Here is an 18,963-nt window from a genome sequence, read left to right as displayed (position 1 = left end):
ATGGGATATGTATTAATGGCTGCATCAACGGGTTTTCACGCAACATCATTTGGCTGCGGGCCGCCTTCACTAACAGCGACCCGAAAGTTATCGGGGGGTACTTCGTGGAAGCAGTGGAGCACTGTGGGGGCTGCCCAAGGCTCGTACGAACTGACATGGGCACTGAGAAGGTGGTGGTCAGAGACCTTCAGTGGTATTTATGGAGAAATGATGTGGATCAGAGAGCAGCGGAGACAAGCTACGTCACAGGACCAAGTACCGCGAACCAGAGAATTGAGAGCTGGTGTGGAGTGATGAGAAAAGAAGGAATCGAACCCTGGATCACGCTTCTGGCAGAACTGAGGGATGAGGGTTTCTTCGCTGTGGATTTCATTGACAAAGGTCTGTCACAGTTCTGTTTCATGCCAATCATTCAGGTAAATAGCCTATATTATGATCACAGCAAGAAATCCAGGAACTGTACCATCAACTCTACATTACCTTCATGTAATCTTAGAGATTTAAGCCACTGCGAGTTTGTTTATTTAATTTGTGTGATGTATTGATTCTTTAGACTGTTGTGGAAGTAAGATACATCACAATGTAATTTAAGCTACTTTTATTTGCTTAACACAAACTTTTGTTTTTCTTACTCACTGCAAAGGCAGAGAAGAAAGAGGACTATATTTGACTATAGGCCCTAATCACTCTTTTAAAATGCATTGCATGCCAGCTGTGACTGAATTGTTCTTGTTTCTTCAACAGGAGGCATTAAATGACATCCGGGGTGTTCAGAATGCTCACCATATAAGGCCGTCCAAGAACACCAACGTGGGATACCTGATGTCATGTACATGGCCCCTCACCTTTGGGGTGCAGAAGACTGTCTTGTTCCACTGACTGATGATTTAACCACATGTAAAGACAGCTGCACATTTGGCAGTTCAGTCCCATGTGATGTGGACGTGTTTGATTTGTGCACAATAATAATGGAAGAATCAAGCTTGGAGTTCCCATCTACCATGTCCCAGGCACTTGATTTGTATTTTCATCTGAGAGACACGGTTCATCCACAGTTATTTGAGGTTATTTAAATGGACACAAGCATACAAATCATGTAGTACATTTGGTACATGTTTTTACAGCATAATGTACATATTACTTCTCATGTTTGTGTGTTTAGAGAGTAAGAGCAAGTAAGTAAGTGGTAAGAAATGTTTGAGTCAAATAGTTGTAGACTACAAGTTAGACAAAATGGATCTTTTTGGGCTAGAGTTATTATCCTTCAATTAATATTCAACTTGTCAAACTGTAAAGGCTTCAAAAGTCATTCATAACAAAGTTTGGTTGTTACGTGATTTTGGTATTTTTGCTTTAGGGTAAAGTTCTAACAAAAAAAATTGATCTCTTATTGGCATCACCTAAATGGCAACACAAAAAATGTATCCATCTCTAATAGGGCTGCCACAAACGACGCGTCGACGAATCGCCTGAGCACGATACGTCATCAAAAGCGGAAGTGAGCGCGCAATGCAACAGAAATCACCGTCCGAGTGGAGCGCGAAACACACATGGACATCCGCGCTATAGTATATGCACGATGCGGCGCGGATGTCCGCGCTGTATCGTAAACGCGGATGTCCACGCTGTATTGTGCATATATAATATATGCATATACTATATATGCACGATACAGCGCGGATGTCCATGCGTGTTCCGCGCTACACTCGGACGGTGATTTCTGTTGCATTGCGCGCTCACGTCCGCTTTTGATGACGTATCGTGCTCAGGCGATTCGTCGACGCGTCGTTTGTGGCAGCCCTAATCTCTAACAAGGACAATAGCACACTGAGCAGCAACAACACAGACTGGCAATGATATCATAAATCTAACGTTATGATCAATTAAACAAGAAGACCAAGTAGGCTACTGTATAGTGTATCATCAATGCTCCGTATGTTTCCTGAGCCTGTTTTTGTGTGTACATGTTGTCTGAAAACTTTTTTCTACCACTGTAGAAATCAATCTAAGTCAGAAAAAAATTATGTAGTTTTATAGAGTTACTTAAAACTTACAGCCAGCAGCATAAACTTCTCCCTGAGGCCAGTGTACTGCTGACCCTCTACATTTGGGAGTTTGGATGGAGAGCTGAAGGAAGGTGAAAGTCTCTTCGCCATCTTGACGTGAATGATACGTCATATGTCGTTGCTTCTCAACATGCATACTTTTCCGTACTTGCGCTCTATGGATGAAATATCCGGATGTGTTGTCGCTCTGCCCACATATCGCCTGTAGCACGAGCGAGAAGCGAGTCTGGATGCGCTGCGGATCCTGCTAGTGTGTGTGTGTGTGTCTGTGTGTATGTGTAATCAGTAATGTTTTGTATGATTTGTATTTGGGTGGAATAAAGCTTTCTAGCCTTAAGTGGTTTAATAAAAAGCTCTGCTTTGTTTAGGTGGAATAAACGTGTACAATTATAGATAAATGGAAATGAATTAGTGCTTGTGAATCATATTACGGTAGGAGTTACAACTACTTCCTGTGTCACGGTGATGGACGAGAGCTCCTGTGAAGCTCCTGTGAAGCAGCAGAAATGTGCTGATAGTGATTGGATCCTTGAATCATGTGATTGTTGCTCCACCGAGATGTTTCCTTCATGATGGAATTCCTTCACGTTGGATATTTAAATCTGAAAATCGCGCCCTGCCCCGGAGTATAAATACTGTGGTCAGGTACACAGCCGTTGCTTTTCGGTGATTTTATCTCCGCAGAGGCAACGTGCAGATTGTCTGAGACCAGAGACTATCCTAGTTTTCCGGATTCTGAGAATTTGAGTGCTCTCTTACAACCCTTTTCCTGTGGACCTTCTCTTCTCGGCGAATTTTCTTCACAGAATTTTTGTCTTTTGGCTTACAGCTGTGCTTCAGGCAGGTAAGTGTACCAGTAGCTGTGTTAGCGTGGTGTTTGAAATGATGTGCTGTCCAGTGTTGGCTGAACTGAATTTGCATGTGTTTAATTGTGTAGTGGTAAAAGTGTATTGTAATGTCTGTCTGGGAACGTTTGTAAATGCATAGCTCTATTTTTTCTGGTCTTTGTGCTGGCTTTTTCTATGTCTTTTCGACGTTGCTCGTTTGAATCCCGGTGACTGTTTCGTGTCGCCCCGTTAGCATGGTGTCAGCATGGCGTAGCATGGTGTGTAAATGATGTGTTCTCCGGACGCATATTTACTGAGCTGTTGTCTCGTGCTGGCTGCATTGAATTCTAATGTTCTCTACTGTGTGTTACAGTTTTTATTAGGATTTTGAGGAGGCTTTGTGTTAATTTCGCTGTGCTTCATGTCTGTGTATTAGAATGGTGTTTAATATGAGGTTCTGTCGTCGAGCTACAGCTGAATGGAATTATTTAAGCAAGAAGTTTTGTGGCAAATTATGAAGAGGAGTTGTTGCAGCAGATTTTTTTGAAAGTGTGTGTTTGTGTGCGCACGTGTGTGTGCACGTGTGCCGCATTATTGTAGAATATGACAGCAGTTTTGAGTTAGCTGTATTTATGTTGTGTGTCTGAAGGGGTAAAGTTCATAGTAATTAGTCCATGGGCCAGACCAGATATTGGTACCACCTCAGGTGACCAAACCTAAGTGGCACTAAAATGTACATTGGGTTAACTTAAGAACATTAAGATGTGATAGCCTTTCCACACTGGCAACTTAAAGGGATAGTTCGGGATTTTTGACATGAATCTCTATGGCGTCCCTATCATTAGTAACGTACACTCTCACTGTCTTACCCCCGACAGTGTCCCGTGAGCCGAGTTCTGGTCCGGTTCTGGTCGCGGCAAAAGTAGTCCGGCAGGTTTCCAGGGTCACTTAAATAAAACGTATTTCTTCTAAAAACAGCATGTGTTCAAAAGAGTGATTTATTTGCATCACAAAACCCATTTCCACGAAAAAGTCACACCACGTAATCACTTGGCACTACTTCCTGTCCCGTCGTATCAATGCGCGCTGCCGTAAGCTGACTGCTGCCTACATGTGTTGATATCAACAACACATGCGCGATCAATGCGCGATCAATGCGCGCTGTCCTCCAGGCAGCGCGCATTGATACATGTGTTGTTGAAAACCAAACACTACCAGGGTCAAAATTATTAGCCCTCTTAAGAACTGACCTTTTTATTGAGCCAAACCACAAACCGCTGTTGTGCAATCATGTGTTTTAACTTTGAAATGGACACAGCTTGTAATCAATCAATCAATCAATCAAGTTAATATTGGGGGTTGTCCTCCACTTTACACACAGTATAAAAACTTAAGGATTTGAGCTATTACTTGAGAAAGTATCATGCCAAAAATAAAAAGAGAAAAAGAACTGTTGATGCTTAAAAAAGCAGGACAAGGGTCTACAAAGTTATCACAGCATTTCCAAGTGTCAAGAAGTGGAGTGAGAAGTCTTATTAAGAAATTCAAAGAGAGCCACACAGTACAGAACAAGTCTGGGAGAGGGAGGAAGTCAAAGATTTCAAAGACTCTGGAAAGAGAACTTGTGAAAGATGTGTCTACAAATGCTAGAACAACCACCAAAACACTGGTTAATGACTTAGAGAAGTCAGGAATTGTAGCATCAAAGAAGACAGTCACTAGAGCCCTGCACAGAAATGGAATGAACCCTAACCCTCCACTTCTACAGAAGAGACACCTTCTGAAGTCTGCTGAGGACAACCTGGAGAAAGATTATGAAGACTGGAAGCATGTCCTTCAGATGAGACCAAACTCTTTGGCCATAGAGACGTTGCTTATGTTTGGAGAAATAAGGGAGAGATGTAGAACCCAAAGAACACCGTCCCCACAGTTAAACACAGTGGTGGCAGTATCATGCTGTTGGATGCTTCAGTGCTTCTGGAACTGGGAATCTGGTCAAGGCTGAAGGAATCATGATAAAAGAAGGATATATGTGGATTTTGAAAGAAAACCTCCAGCAGTCAGCCGCAAAACTGGGTCTGGGTCTTCCAACATGACAGCGACCCAAAACTTACGTTGCTCCTGGTGAAGATCTACCTCCAGAAGACCAAAGTAAACGTGACTGACTGGCCTGCACAAAGCCCTGACTGGGATCCCATTGAAAATCTGTTGGGTCAACTGTAGACCAGGGTCCATGCCAGAAGACCATCAGATCTGGAGGAGCTGAGAGATTTGTCAAAGAAGAATGGGCTGGGATTCCTCAGGAGACTCGTTACAAACTACAACAAATGACTGCCAGCTGTTATCCAGCAAAAATGATACACAACTGACTATGAGCATCAAGGGGGCGAATAATGACCCTGGTAGTTTTTGGTTTTTGTTAAATAATTTTGTTTCTGTGTGCAAAATAAAATATTGCACACTCCAAAATTAAACTAGGATATTTGGAAAAGCTGTTTTAAAAATTCCTTGACCTGTTTAACAGCGCTTGAGAATTTTTTTGAAAAAAAAAAAAAAAAAAACAAAACTCAAATTTCATAGCGGGCCTAATTTTGTCTTCAACTCTACTTGTGATGTATAGGGATTTCTTTCAACGGTGCAAAAATGCAACACTGGGCTTTAATGGATGCTGCTTATTTACACAGACGGCCCCATCACTATATGGGGCCGTCTGTGTAAATATGTGTGTGTGTGTGTGTGTGTGTGTGTGTGTGTGTGTGTGTGTGTGTGTGTGTGTGTGTGTGTGTGTGTGTGTGTGTGTGTGTGTGTGTGTGTGTGTGTGTGTGTGTGTGTGTGTGTGTGTGTGTGTGTGTGTGTGTGTATGTATATGTATATATATGTATATGTATGTATGTATGTGTGTGTATATATATATATATATATATATATATATATATATATATATATATATATATATATATATATGTATGTATATATATATATATGTATGTATATATATGCGTGTGTGTGTGTGTGCATGTGTATATATGTATGTATGTTATGGGGTTAAGGTTAACCCTATTAATTTTGTATAGGATTAACAGTACAGTAACAGGTACATACATCAACTGCATGCAACAAGTGTGATGCTCGTTTGTGCTTCACAGATCAAAAAAACTGGAGACACAAAGGAGAATGACAGCCACCAATTAAGAGTCTTCAGACATCAGAAATCATTATAATGTTCAACCAAAGTCCAAAATGTAAATAGTGGAGGACTGATTTAATACAATTCCACTTTTGCAAATTCAAAAAAATAAAATTGTAATAAGATAATTTTCTAACAGTTTTTTCATTGTGTGGAAGTGCATTCTAGCATGGATGGCAATTAGTTTTGACTTGTTAAATTAATTTGCATTCAACTGTGACATATTCAACAATTTCATATCAATACAATTCATTTTAAGATAAGATAATATTTTGATACTATTGAATCATCAATGCCTACTCGTCTGTGGACTTTGTTAAAAATAAGATTGTAATATTTGCATTCATTAAGAGCCGCTATTGCAATTTTGTAACGTTTTCACAAAATCCTGAAATATCCCCAAAAATGAAAAAGTGTCATTATTTTCTTGATTAAAGGTGTGCTAAAAACAGATTAAAAAGGGAAAAAAAATTACATCAATATCATTAATGGGTTTCAGCGGGTTAAATCTTGCAGTATGCAAAGATCACATCTAATATAAGTCAATAATCTAAAACTGTGAGAAATATATTCTACATATATTATGATAATTAAAACATCAGACCCAAATGAATGCATCTTTTCCTTCTTATTTGATAACTGTATTTGCCTTCACTTGTTTTTTCCTATAGACAGAGTTATTGGTCGTTAGGTGTACATTTGTTTTCAGGTCCTTTGAAGAAACTGCTGAGATGTCCAGTTATGTAAGTTGTCTTTTACAGTTCTAATTAAGGTTAATTAAGCTCCATTAGATCAGTTAACTAATGTAATATCCTTTCCTTTTCTAGGATTAACTAGGGCTGGGCGATAAATCGATTTTATCGATTAATTCGACTTTGTACTTAGTCGATTTGTTTTAATGAAAATCGATTTTCTCATGAACATCCGCCACCAACGCCTTCCCGCTGGGCTCCCGTAGTTCAGAGTGCGCCCCCCTCCCCCCGTGCTTGATACACAAACAACATGGCGGGGAGCGGTGCAGATCTAAAGGCGCGTGTCCACTTAATGTGATTTTCCCGCACGGCAACGCACCGCATCTGAAAATCGCACGGACGGCGGGCGGTCACTAGTGGACCACAACATGGTCACATGACAGCGCTGAGCAACAGCAGGCCGCTACATGGTCACATGACTGAGCTTTCAGCTGGACAGTCCGGCAGACAAGTCGGATAAACACAGAGGCTCGGCCGCAAACTTTCCCTTTTATTTCAAAAACACGTCACCGAAAAGTATTTCTGAAAGCATTTGAGGCGAGAACTAATCTGTGCAGCAGCTGAATCTGTCCTCGTTTTAGGTCACTGACGCCTAGTTTAGAAGTTTGAGGACAGTTTTACGATGCGTGGAATCTCCGCACGCCATATCCAATTTGCATAAAGTAGAAGTCAGTCTACTTTATGCAAATGAGCTGCAGCCCTCTCCAGGTAAACACACCGGATCGCAGTGGGAAACACACTGCAACAGGACCAGCATGCCACATGCGGCGCATTTCCAGCTGTGATCTGGTGTGTTTACCTGGACAGGGCTGCAGCTCATTTGCATAAAGTAGATTGGACTCTGGTGTGTGGAGATTAGGTAGGGGGTTTTAAAAAAAAAAAAAAAAAAATCGGATAAATCGTGAATCGGGATTTTTTTTATGAAAAAATCAGAGATTCTTTTTTAGGCTATATCGCCCAGCCCTAGGATTAACTTTGAATTAACTTGAATGACCTTTATTTTATATGATACTGGTACATGGAAAAAAATGACTCCTATCTGTATTTTATGTTTTTGTCTCATTATGACGATGTACCATTCTCCGAAAATTACCTTTGAATTTGGAAAAAGTGCCCGCACAGCACAACGGGACAGAATTCATTAAAAATGTAATTAGAATAAAACTGCAAACGCAGTTGAAACATCAACTTAGTAATGGAAATAGTATTTGCAACAGTGTTTTTGGCATATGATCCATTCTGGTAGCAGTCTGTTACAATTGGGTTACATTTTGAACTTTTCATTACAATTTTGACAGTTTTGACACCATTTAAATAGCTATTTTGTATGTCTAACTGGAAGTCATAGTCTGCTGTCTCACACTGACCACAAATCACAAGACATGGTTAGTCTTTTCTAACTTCAATAGAATTTAACTTTGAAATTGTCAAATTTTCACTATTCTATTGTTCCGTCCTGTTTACAGATAATCTCGTTACCATAGCAACGAAATCTTTCTCAGTCTCATGTTTGTTATAGTATTGTTCTGTGCAGGTCATGTGTAGCATGTGGCATTTCTTATTTTTTCGCAATGAGGAAAAATCCGATCAAATTCCATCCTGTCATGTTGTTAGGACTTTTGGCTCAGGCCCCATGCATTTCATTGTGGGTCATGTCCATTAAACCAGTGATAACATATATTAAGCTGTGAATCTGCAAGGGCTATCATATCAAAATGCAAACTAGAGACTTATAGCAAGTTAAAAATACCAAAAAGAATTGGTCACCTCGGGTGGTACCGATACGTGAAATTTTGGGTCCTGGCCCAAGGACTAAATGTCATGATTAAGCGTTTGTGTGAAAACTGTATAGGACTAGCGGGCTGTATGTGTATACCAGGGGTAGCCAACATGGTGCCCGCGGGCGCCTGGTCGCCCGCAGAGACCATGTGAGTTGCCCTCAACACATGTTCTAAAAATAACACTAGTCACCATGAAATTCCTTATCAAAAATTATAGTTGCTGTGCTTTTAAAATCAAAAATACTTACATTAATGCAGATTTTAAATTACAATATTTGTTATAATTTTTTTTAAAACAAAAATGTCTTCGGTGTAAATGAACTTGGACCGTCCGAGTCAAAGTTCACTGCGCATGTCCAACTACCACGTCACTGCTGAAGCGTCCGGACGCAGACACTTTGGGAAGCTAGATGTGGTTTTTACCCCCAAAACATGACAGAGAAGTGAAAGAGAAAACACTATTTTCACGATGACTGGGAGGAAGATTTCTTTTTCACGATAGTGAAAGATAAATGTATGTGTCCTATTTGCGGGGCGACTATTGCGTCGGCAAAGCGGCACGATGTGGAGAGACGCTACGTTAGCCGCCACAAAGCTTCCATGCTAACTAACTATGGATCAGCAGGGGACCAGTTTTGCAGCGTTTTTTGTCACTGTTGGCCAAAATCAAAGAGTTCATGCAGTCCAAAGGGGAAGACATCTCGCTGCTTGAGGACACTGAGTGGATTCTTGCCCTTGCATTTTTAAGGGACATCACTGGGAAACTGAACCATCTGAACTGTGAGCTGCAAGGTAAAGGTAAGATATGATAAGCTCTGCAATGCCAGGCTTCCCACTAACACACATTTACAGACAGAGAAAGAGGTAACATGTCATTCAAAACACCGTGCCATTACACAAAAATGTGAAAAATAATTTGTTGAAAACATGTAATGATTTGTTGTTATGATCTGTTAAAAATGTTGCGATGCTGGTGAAAAATGCTGGTGATTAGTACTAATGTGATAGGATTCATTTCAAAATGTGAAAGAGTTGATTTTTTTTCTTACATACCTGGTAATTTGTACAAACATGGGACAGAGTTCATGAATTGTTCAAAAATGTTACAACGGTACTGGTTTGCACAAATGAAGCATAATTTGATGAAAGTTAATGATTTCCTAAAAATGTTAGAAGTGACAATTTGCACAGAAATGTAACTGGTGTGATTTTGAACAAAATGCTGCAACTATGCTGATTCATACAAAACTGCCAAGAAATATATTTACAAAAGTTTCAGAGATGGGATACCTCTGACTTTTAAATATTGGAACAGATTTCCATATATATGTGTCTGTGTGTGTGTGTTTCCTACTGTCATTGTTGTGGAAATCGTTAATAATTATTGTAAGGAATAATTAACATAAATGTGATCAGACAGTCTTTTTACATATTATTTTCATTATTATTATTGTTGTTTAAAGATGATGGCACAAGTTTGCTATTGAGGAAGTTTGTATCAAACAAGGTGCCCTTCGTACTACTCAGTACCCTTGAAGTTGCTCTCAGGTTCAAAAAGGTTGGTGACCCCTGGTGTATACTGTGTGACTTTTTTTCACTTCTTGACACTAGTGGTGTATAAATCCTGGTGTTGAGTGTTTCATGTTGCCAGCCATGAAGTGTATTGTAATAATTAAGATGTTGTTAATTTGTAATAATATTGTAATAATGTAATATTTTGTAGATGAGCTGGTATTTCTGCATTCTATCTGGCATTGTTTTCCCTTTGTTTTCATGTGTGTTTGTGTGTGCTGTATTATTGTAGAGTATGATAGCAGCTGTCTTGCCTTAGCTGTATTTATGTTGTATGTCAGAAGGGTTAAAAGTTCATAGTAATGCCATGATTAAGCATTTGTGTGGATTATAGAATGCTTTGTGTAAATCTCAGTGAGTGTTTCATGTTGGAGTATTAGCCTGGTTTTTACAATGATGGTGTGGTGTGAAGTGTCAGCTGAAAATAATTTGTAGGTCTGTAACTGTGTAGGGGTGAAAGTGTGTTGTAATGTCCTGATTTAGCATTTGTGTGTAAACATTTGTAGATGACTAGTGGGCTGTATTTTTCTACTCTGCGTAATTTTTTTAGGAAAGGTCTTTTCAAGGAGGCTTTGTGTAAAAATGTCTGAATGTTTCATCTTGGTGTATTAACATAGTGTTTAAATGGATGATACGTTGTCAAGTGTTTGCTGAACTGAATTTTTATGTATGATGGGGTAAAAGCTTTTTGCAATGCAATGAGTAAGCAGCTGTGTTTACATTTGTAAAGAATGGCTAGCGGCAAGTCCCAGCATCACTCCCAGGCTGCCAAGAAGGATGGAGAATGGAGGTTCGGCGTTCTCTGAACATCGAACCTCAGGAACCTACCACTTCCATTTGTGCATGTATGTAGCCCAATTGTACATCAATTTTATGTTGTATTTTTAAGTGTTGTCTTCTTCATGCTTTGTGTCAGATACATGATTGATCTGCATACCATGTGGCTTTAGAGTCATACATTATTTGTAAAGCATGGATGTTCAGTATTTTGGTGTTGTGTGTTTTTATTTTAGGCAGAGGTACAGGGTACCGTCATGCTGTGCAGAAATGGCCAACTTCATCATTGATTGGACGAAGCCACAAGTTGGTCATTCCAGCCGAGTCACCGCACAAGAAGGTATGATTGTTGTAGAGTGGTTGAACATGATATCCAAATACTGTTACAATGACATTAATTCTGGAAAATGTGTTTGTTCTAGTTTGTGCTGCTCATCGGTGACTCCCATCTTCGAAGCTTCACTGATGGTTTTGTGGAGATGCCAGAGGGGCGCCTGTCCTTGGTCGACACCAGAGGCCACTGCTGCTGAGCTGACGACAGAGGTGGTGGACGCTGCTTTGCCACGGACACCTGCCGCTGTCTGTCTGCTCGCCCCCAGTAACAACCTCACGGCCAGCAGAACCATCGAACATGCGTCTTCAGACTTTAGCAAACTTCTTGCCATTGTCTGTGCCAACTACAAAAACGTAAGCATATTTGCTAGTTATTTTGTGTTAATATGTTATTGGTATTAAAAGTTATGTATTGATATGATAACCGCTGATGAATATATGTGGTTGATGTGGGAGTTTATTGAATTCTAATAAGCAAGAATTGTGTTCTACAGGTTGTCATGGTGGACTTTCCTCCATGCCTGAACATTGATGTGCAGCTACAACAACTCTTCAGGGAAGAGTACCATCGTGTGGCTGCACGTATGGGTATGTACAATACTAGCACTTATAGGCATGCGCACATCTGCGTAAATGGCTATCTAACAATTGGCAAAGACATATTCTTGTGAAATTAAATATGACCTTTAATTGAGCCCAAAAATGTTTTTTCATAATGTGAATTCTCCTTCTCGACTGCTGAATCCTTCTCGACTGCGTCTTCTGACGTTACGGTGAGCGTATTGCGTCACTTCCTGTTGTAGCGCTGTGTTGTGTTCTGTGGCTGTTGTAGCTTATACACTCCATCTAATTTGATATTCATTAAATCTGTGTAGTGGTAATATTTGAATCGTAACATACACTCGTTTTCTTCATGCACCTTCTCAGTACTTAATTCTAAGTTAATCTGTTATCTCTGTCTGCTAGCGTAGCACTTAGCAGTTAGCATGGCTTCACCCTCTTCCTCTCCTTCTCTTTCCTGCTCAGTGTGTCACATGTTTAGTTACTCCTCTGCCTCCTTTAGTGATAACGATACCTGTAATAAATGCAGTCTCTTTGTAGCTTTGGAGGCGAGGCTCTCTGAATTGGAAGCGCGGCTCCGCACCATGGAAAACACCCCGCTAGCTGTTAGCCAGGCCCCCTTAGCCGGTGCAGACCACAATAGTATAGCTGCTAGTGTAGCCTCTGCTAGACGTCCCATAGCAGCTCCCGAGCAGCCGGGAAGTCAGGGTAGCTGGGTGACAGTTCGTAGGAAACGTAGTCCTAAACTCAAGCCCGCTGTCCCGGCACACCACAAACCGCTTCACGTTTCTAATTGTTTTTCCCCACTCAACGACACACCCGCTGAGAAACCAACTCTGATCATTGGCAGCTCCATAGTTAGAAACGTGAAGCTAGCGACACCAGCGACCATAGTAAAATGCCTCCCAGGGGCCAGAGCAGGCGACATAGAAGCAAATTTGAAACTGCTGGCTAAAGATGATCGTAAATACAGTAAGATTGTTATTCACGTCGGCGGTAATGACACCCGGTTACGCCAATCGGAGGTCACCAAAGTTAGTGTGGCATCGGTGTGTAACTTTGCCAAAACCATGTCGGACTCCGTAGTTTTCTCTGGACCCCTGCCAGATCTGACCAGTGACGATATGTTTAGCCGTATGGCATCGTTTCGCCACTAGATGTCTACGTGGTGTACTGCAAACGACGTTGGCTTTATAGACAATTGGAGCTCTTTCTGGGGAAAACCTGGTCTGATTAGGAGAGACGGCATCCATCCCACTGCAGAGTTGTAGTCTTCCACACTTCTCTGCAGTTTCCTCTCAGCTGTCACCCTCCAGGAATTCAGTTAGCTTTATTGAGACTGTGTCTGTCCCCTGACCACCAAAATTCAATAAATTAAACAATTCAAATATAAGCAAAAGACATAGTAACCAAAAAAATCTAATAAAAATTAATACCACTATTTGAACTGAGCGAAGAAACAGGACAATTAAATGTGGTCTGTTAAATATTAGATCTCTCTCGTCTAAATCTCTGTTAGTAAATGATTTGATAACTGATCACCAGATTGATTTGTTCTGTTTGACTGAAACCTGGTTGCAGCAGGAAGAATATGTTAGTCTAAATGAATCAACTCCTTCTAGTCATACTAACTGTCACGTTGCTCGAATCACAGGCCGAGGAGGAGGAGTGGCAGCAATTTACCTCTCTAGCTTAAAAATTAACCAGAGACCTAGACCTAGTTACAGTTCATTTGAAAATCTCACTCTCAGTCTCTCTCATCCAGATTTAAAAGCTCAGAAACCAGTTTTATTTGTTGTTGTATATCGTCCTCCTGCTCCTTACTCTGAGTTTTTATCTCAATTCTCAGACTTTTTATCTGATTTAGTGCTCAGCTCAGATGAAGTGATTATTGTGGATGACTTTAACATTCATGTTGACGTGGACAGTGACAGCCTTACGACTGCTTTTAATTCAATATTAGACTCAATCGGGTTTTCTCAACATGTAAATAAACCAACTCAGTTTTAATCACACCCTTGACCTCGTTCTGACTTATGGCATAGAAATCAAACAGTTAACAGTATTTCCCCAGAACCCTCTTCTTTCTGACCATTTTATGATAACATTTCAATTTACAACAATAGATTGTATAGGAGTTAAGAATAAATATCATTACAGTAGATGTCTGTCTGACAATTCAGTGACTAAATTTAAGGAAATAATACCCTCTCTATTTAGTTCAGCACCACTTACTGATATAATGGAAGGGAAATATTATAATTTTACCACCACAGAAGTGGATTATATTGTTAATAATGCTGCAGCCTCACTGCGTACAACACTTGATATTGTTGCACCTGTAAAAAAGAAAGTTATATCTCAGAGAGGACCTGCTCCTTGGTATAATTCCCAGCTGTGGACTTTAAAGCAGGCATCCCGAAAGCTGGAAAGGAAGTGGTATTCCACTAATTTAGAGGAAGTTTATGTAGCTTGGAAAAATAGTCTAGTAATTTATAAAAAAGCTCTTCGTGATGCCAGGACAACATATTATTCATCTTTCATAGAGGAAAACAAGAACAACCCCAGGTTTCTCTTCAGCACTGTAGCCAGGCTAACAAAGAGTCAGAGCTCTGTTGAACCTTGTATTCCTTTAGCTTTGAGCAGTAATGACTTCATGAGCTTCTTTACAAATAAAATTATTACAATTAGAGAAAAAATTTATCTGGCCCTTCCTACAAATGTCATCATCGAGTACAGATGCTTTAGAATTGGCTGTAAGACCAGATAGATATTTAGAATTTTTCACTCCCATACATCTCTCTGAACTAATTTCAATAGTTTCTACATCCAAACCATCGACATGTCTTTTAGATCCTATCCCAACTAGACTGTTCAAGGAGGCTTTACCTTTAATTAATTCCTCAATGTTACATCTGATTAATCTCTCTCTAGTAACAGGCTATGTACCACAGGGTTTTAAGGTTGCTGTAATCAAACCTTAAAAAGCCCACTCTAGATCCAGATGTTTTAGCCAACTATAGACCAATTTCTAACCTCCCATTTCTCTCTAAAATTCTGGAAAGAACAGTTGCAAATCAATTATATGAACATTTACAAAGGAATAGCTTGTTTGAAGAGTTTCAATCAGGCTTCAGAGTGCATCATAGCACAGAAACAGCTCTGGTGAAAATTGCAAATGACCTTCACATAGCGTCAGATAATGGGCCGGTCTCTATACTTATTTTGTTGGACCTTAGTGCAGCATTCGATACAATCGACCACAAACTTTTATTACAGCGACTACAACACTGTATTGGCATTAAAGGGACAGCACTGGACTGGTTTAAATCCTACTTATCAGACAGGTTCCAGTTTGTGCATGTCAACAATGACTCTTCTGAGCATACTAGGGTTAATCATGGAGTTCCTCAGGGTTCTGTCTTAGGACCAATACTGTTCACATTATACATGCTTCCCTTAGGCAATATTATTAGGAAGCACTGTCTTAATTTCCATTGTTATGCTGACAACACTCAATTGTATTTATCTATGAAACCAGATGAAACTAATCAGCTAGACAGACTGCATGATTGTCTTAAGGACATAAAGACCTGGATGACCTATAATTTCTTACTACTAAATTCAGACAAGACTGAAGTCATTGTATTTGGCCCCAAACATCTTAGAGAATTGCTTTCAAAGCATATAGTTACTCTGGATGGCATTACATTGGCCTCTAGTACTACTGTGAGGAACCTCGGCGTTATCTTTGACCAGGACATGTCCTTTAACTCACACATAAAACAAATCTGTAGGACTTCCTTTTTCCATCTGAGAAATATTGTGAAAATCAGGAACATCCTGTCTCAGAGTGATGCAGAAAAACTAGTCCATGCATTTGTTAATACTAGGCTTGACTACTGTAATTCCTTATTAACAGGTTGTCCCAAAAGCTCTCTGAAACATCTACAACTGATCCAATATGCTGCAGCCAGAGTACTGATGGGAGTTAGCAAGAGAGATCATATTTATATACTGGTTTCTCTTCATTGGCTTCCTGTTAAATCTAGAATAGAATTCAAAATCCTTCTTCTGACATATAAAGCTCTTAACAACCAATCTCCATCATATCTTAAAGACGTGATAGTACCATATTATCCTAGCAGAACTCTTCGCTCTCAGACTGCAGGCTTACTTGTTCCTAGAATCTCTAAAAGTAGAATGGGAGGCAGAGCCTTCAGTTATCAGGCGCCTCTCCTGTGGAACCAGCTCCCAGTTTGGGTTCGGGAGGCGGACACCCTCTCTATTTTTAAGACCAGGCTTAAAACCTTTGACAAAGCTTATAGTTAGGGCTGGCTGGGGGACCCTGACGGGGTGAGCTGGTGTTTTCATTTGCACAACTGACTTCCCCTCTTGACGTCCCTTTAGTTTGCCCCTAGTTATGCTGCTATATACCTAGGCTGCTGGGGGACCTCTCTTGATGCACTGAGCACTCTCAGCATGATGCACTCTAACTACCTTTGTATTTACTATATATACCATTATTGCATTACACTAACTCTGTTTCTCCCTGTGTCCTTTCTCCAAGTGTCCCTGGTCCCAGAGCTGGGTGCTTCAGATGTGTGGTTGTTCTCCCACCAACTGTAACCCTCTACCTGTAACCCTCTACCTCTATCTCTCTACTCCTCTATCTCTATCCCTCTACCTCTACATCTCTACCTCTTCTGTCCCTGTCAACCCGCCCGGCCAGCAGGTAGATGGGTCCCCCCACATTAGAGCCGGGTTCTGCTCGAGGCTTTTTTCCCTGTTAAAAGGGTGTTTTCCTTGCCACTGTCACCTTTTGGCTTGCTCTGGGGTTCAGGCATATGGGTTCTGTAAAGCATCTCGAGACAATTTGACTGTAATTGGCTCTATGTAAATAAAATTGAATTGAATTGAATTGAATTGAATTTTGTTCTTAAAAGGTGCTGTGGACTACTTTCCAACGGGCCACCTTGACTTGTGGAGCAGGGATGGTGTAAGTAGAACACAATGTTGTATCAAACCAAATGGAAAACTGTGCAATTGAAATGACAAGTTTGTACATGGAAAGCAAGAATATGCAGTTAATTCTATCTGACTGTTTCTTTCTGTAGGTACACTTGTCTGACACTGGGTTAATGCCTATCCTCGCGCAGTTGCTGTGGCATGCTTCCTACATGGTAAGGCTTGAGTATTGGTTTACTTTGTTAGTGGGTAGTATTCTTTCATTCAGGCATGGCAATTTTCCGCCATTTTAATTTTCAAATTGATCATTTCTGTGAATCGTCCAAATCCGTTGAGAAAATTTAAGGGGGGGTGAGGTATGTTTTTGTTACTCTTGCTCCCGGCTTTTGAGAAGCGCTCGGCGTTTCTCCCGCAGCGTAACAAAGAGAACCAGTCTAGCTCCTGCTGCATTGTAAAATGCCTTGCGATTGGTCGAAATTGGTTAGCTGCCAACGATTGGACCAATCAAATTGCTCGATGCATTCTTTTGTTACAATTCATGGCGGCATGTTCATGTTGGAATTTTGAGCTATTGGGATCGTTTTCGGTGGAATCATGAGGTTTTTATCGAAAGATCAAGAGTCATCGGTGCTAGAAATAGATAAGTGTCAAAAACAAGTTCCGATGGAATTGGCTTGAGAGAAAAGTGACGGTAAAGGTGAAAAATGGTTCAAAGTATGACGAGGTGACAGAAACACTCGGACAATTTCTGAAGAAGCCAGACGTGGCCGGCAAAGCTTTTTGTGTATATTGCAAAGACTTGATTAACTATAGAAACTCTGGAAATGTACAATTCTGACACAGCTGACTCCATAGAGGAAACTGTGACATTGGAAGTGACTTTGTGATCAGTGTAGAACTCCAGTGTAAATAGTGTTAAAAGACCTATAGAACTGTAAAAAATAGTAGGACTAAATGCAGTGAGACAACATTGAAGAAAAAGTATAGTGCAGTGGTTCATTTTGCTCTCCATAACCTTGAGTGAAATTGACTCATGACAGTTTGAAACTTTGAGTCAAGTATTATCAGAGTGGGTCAGTTTGCTTTAAAATAATCATTTTGATTTCTCAAGCCATGAGTCAGAAGTACTCACTATAAGTAGAATATCAGTCAAATATGAGTCATTTAACAAAACATTGGGTATTTGACTCATGACAAAATGAATCCCTGATAGTGTTTAAAGAGTGTTCTGGAAATGTAAAAAAAAAAAACTGACACAGCTGACTCCATAGAGGAAACTGTGACATTAGAAGTGACTTTGTGATCAGTGTAGAACTCCAGTGTAAATAGTGTTAAAAGACCTATAGAACTGTAAAAGTTGTAGGACTAAATGCAGTGAGACAACACTGAAGAAAAAGTAAGTCAACTTTTCATTAAATTAACTTATCTCATTACAATCTAGTCTTCTGTAATTCTATGCATGTTTTTCATTCTAAATCACCTCTATTTTACTGAAAACCTCTCGGCTTCAGGGGGGCTGTGCCCCCCTGGACCCCCCCCGAAGACTGTATACCGAACATTTTCAGCTGAAATCAAAATTTGCTGTTGCCATGCCTGTTCATTGATCATGCATATGTATGATATGTCGACATCTATGGCACACGTGTATATTTCTGATTATACAAGAAGCATTTTGTAATTGTGTTGTTTGATTCAGACAAGTACAAAGTGTGTGACTGTTTTTGCAGGCTCTTAAGCCACCAGCACCAAAGCCACAGGCACCACCCAGGTCACACCAGCCCAGCTCCTTGCCCAGAGTAGTCGTGAGAGGTCAGGTCACCCAACCCCCGTCTATCAGCCAACCCCTTTGAATGGATGGTCGTTAGCCGTGGGCGTGAGGTAAACGAGAGTTCCATGTATTTATGTTGTGGCGACTGTTTTACTAAAGTGCTTTGTGCAGAAAAAAAATCTGTAATTATTGTTAAGGGTTACCTATTTTGTAATACATGCTGTCTTTCTACTTACAGCATCAGTCCAGTGGTCAGCATGAGTCTAGTGGTCGCGTTGACCAAACGAGCATGGCTGGGCATCAGGTTTGTCATGATTGTATGTTGATGCAATGTCAACATTCAAAGATGCATATTGATTACACATGTAAGG

General features: G+C 40.3%; 1 pseudogene; it reads left to right on the top strand.

Moving 5' to 3' along the window:
- The first annotated feature begins 2,536 nt into the window (after window positions 1-2,536).
- Window positions 2,537-18,963, top strand: part of LOC118471081 (uncharacterized) — a 37,708-nt pseudogene continuing 21,281 nt past the window's right edge.

The sequence above is a fragment of the Amphiprion ocellaris genome, chromosome 5 (genome assembly GCF_022539595.1).
Source record: "Amphiprion ocellaris isolate individual 3 ecotype Okinawa chromosome 5, ASM2253959v1, whole genome shotgun sequence".
Lineage (NCBI taxonomy): Eukaryota > Metazoa > Chordata > Actinopteri > Pomacentridae > Amphiprion > Amphiprion ocellaris.
Note: the sequence above shows the minus strand (reverse complement) of the source record. Positions and strands in the feature narration are given on the sequence as shown.